The sequence below is a fragment of the Hipposideros armiger genome, unplaced genomic scaffold (assembly GCF_001890085.2).
Source record: "Hipposideros armiger isolate ML-2016 unplaced genomic scaffold, ASM189008v1 scaffold_490, whole genome shotgun sequence".
Taxonomy (NCBI): domain Eukaryota; kingdom Metazoa; phylum Chordata; class Mammalia; order Chiroptera; family Hipposideridae; genus Hipposideros; species Hipposideros armiger.
The window spans coordinates 907,203-909,740 of NW_017731840.1; positions in this window are offsets into that span (position 1 = coordinate 907,203).

A 2,538-nucleotide genomic window follows, 5' to 3' on the forward strand; every position below is an offset into this window, starting at 1 on the left:
TAGTCATGGGAAGTGGAGTATAGTGAGGGAGTGGAGTCAAGGGATTTTTAATAGATATGTAGGCTACTGGGGGGAAATGGGGCGGTGGATGGGGGAGGGGGTTGTCACTTTGAGGGGTAAAAAGTATAACTATTGCACTGTGTTGTACAGCTGAAACTAATTCTAAAAAATATATATTTCATAATAAAAAATAATAAAAATAATTTTTAAAAAATTAAACAATAAAAAAAAAGATAAAGAAGGAGAGAGGGACAGAGTGAGAGAGCGAGGGTCTGAGATGCCTTTAACTTTTTATCTTATTCATATAGTTACACCAAAAATATACTGAACATTTTCATAAAAATTCAAACAATACTTGTAAAGGTATATTCTTACTACCTACTCTTCACTTCTATTTTCCTGTTTTTGACATTCCTAGGGCTTGAAGCCAGAGGCAGGGCTGGATGTGCCTGGGTGACCATGGTGATGCATCGTCTCTGGGCTTTGTTTGCAGGGTGAATACAGGACCTCTGCATACAGGTAGGCAGTTCTGGGCCAGGTGGTTGTGTGACTTTGGTGTGGGCTCTGTGAACTCTGAGAATGATAGGTTACCCCTTCCTAAGACTTTCCCCCTCACCACCCCCGCCACTGGAAACTTGGAGTTTATTCAGAATAATTTTTTTTTTGGAAATAAACATTGTTTTAAAATTAGTTTCAGCTGCACAACACAGTGCAATAGTTATACTTTTTACCCCTCAAAGTGACAACCCCGCTCCCCTAATCCGCTGCCCCACTACCCCCCATATCATAGATATCTATTAGAATTCCATTGACTCCACTCCCACACTACTCCATGTACCATGAATATATATATACACACACATTTACTTAATAGTTGACATACAATATTATACAACATCAGCTTCAGGTATACAGTGCAGTGATCAAGCCTCTACCCCATCCATGAAGTGGTCTCCCTAAGAGGACATGTGACCATCTGCCACCCTACAAAATATTTACAACATTATTAATTATATTCCCCGAACTGTCTTTCATATCCCTGTGGCAATATTGTAGTTACGTATGTATGCTGTCTAATTCCTTCCACCCTGAATGCACCCAATCTCGTCTAAGACTTACTTATGGCAACTTCAGTACAATTTATGAATGTGCTATGTGCTTAAAGATTGTCATTTGTTTGACAAAATATCAGGCACGTCATGTGTCAACACAGGGAACTATGGGGAAATGCTGAAAAGAAAAAGATGCTTATGGACACATCCAAGAACTTTGATTTATAGAAAGATAAGTACTAAAGAAACACTCATGAGCTTATAGGGTTCTTCTAATGTTCATATTATTGTAAGTGTGGAAAATGAGGCCAACAGAGTGGGAGGGGAGTGTCCACAGTTAACATGCATGTTGCACTGACAGGTCGTCACTCAGTCCTGTGTTTTCTGACCTTATGAACAATGCTTATTATTCAATAATGATAATACATTTGATGCATATAATCTAGTAAGGGTCAAGATCCAAGGTTGTATGAAGCCACAAAGGCAGTGCCATAGAACTTCTGAGTGTTGAAAGTATACAGCACAGGGTAGGCCTGAGATGCCTTGGCTTTAACTCAGTGACAGCATTTCTTTGTTCCTTCCTTTCCCACTCAATAGAAGGTAAATTCCCACAAATGGGTGTTATCCTATTAGGAATCCAGTGATATTTTGATGAGATTAGATGATTTATAAGTGAAATCCATTAATGCTCGAACCTTGTCTCAAAACACAGCAACACCTTCTGTGAAATTCTCGAGGGCAGTACACACTCCAGGAGGTATGGGTTAGTGGCACATAGGCTGATGACCTCCCATGCAAGATGGTCTGGAAAACTGAATCAAACAGTGGTACAGCATCCTTCTCCCCTTTAAGTCCAAGGTATACCTTCAGCTGATCACTGAGCTCCAAACCCTAAGAAAATTATTACAATGATGAGGGTGAGTGAGAGGAAAGTGAGGAGAGGTCTGCCTGAGATAATGGATAATGCTGTGTGGGCTAGCAAGACCTCAGGGAAGAGATGGGAAGAAGAGGTACAGAGGGTAAAGTGGGACAAGACAGGGAGCAAGGGGGGTGAGAGTATGTATAGACAGTAAGAAGCACATGGTGAGTGGGGAATGAGGCTTGGCTGAGGGCAAATTAGGTGAAATGTAGATATTTAATTCTCGAAAAGAATCACGAGGAAGATGCAAAATTTGAGACTCTCAGGAGGAGGTAACTGAACTCCAATTGGAGGCAGATTTCACCTATCTGCACAAATTTGGGTCAGAGTTCATCCCCCAAAACTCCTTTAAAAAGTAAGTACTTACTAATTGTGAAAGGTGTGATGTGCCCTCTTCCTCCAGCAGTGGCCTTGGAAGACACATTTATTAGCAGACTCCTCTCAGCTTGTACCACTGTGCCTTGTCCCAATTGCCCCACATCTCTCTCTTGTGGTCTGCTTGCTGGAAGTTCTCACCTGCTTAGATTACTGTAACACACACACACACACACACACACACACACACAC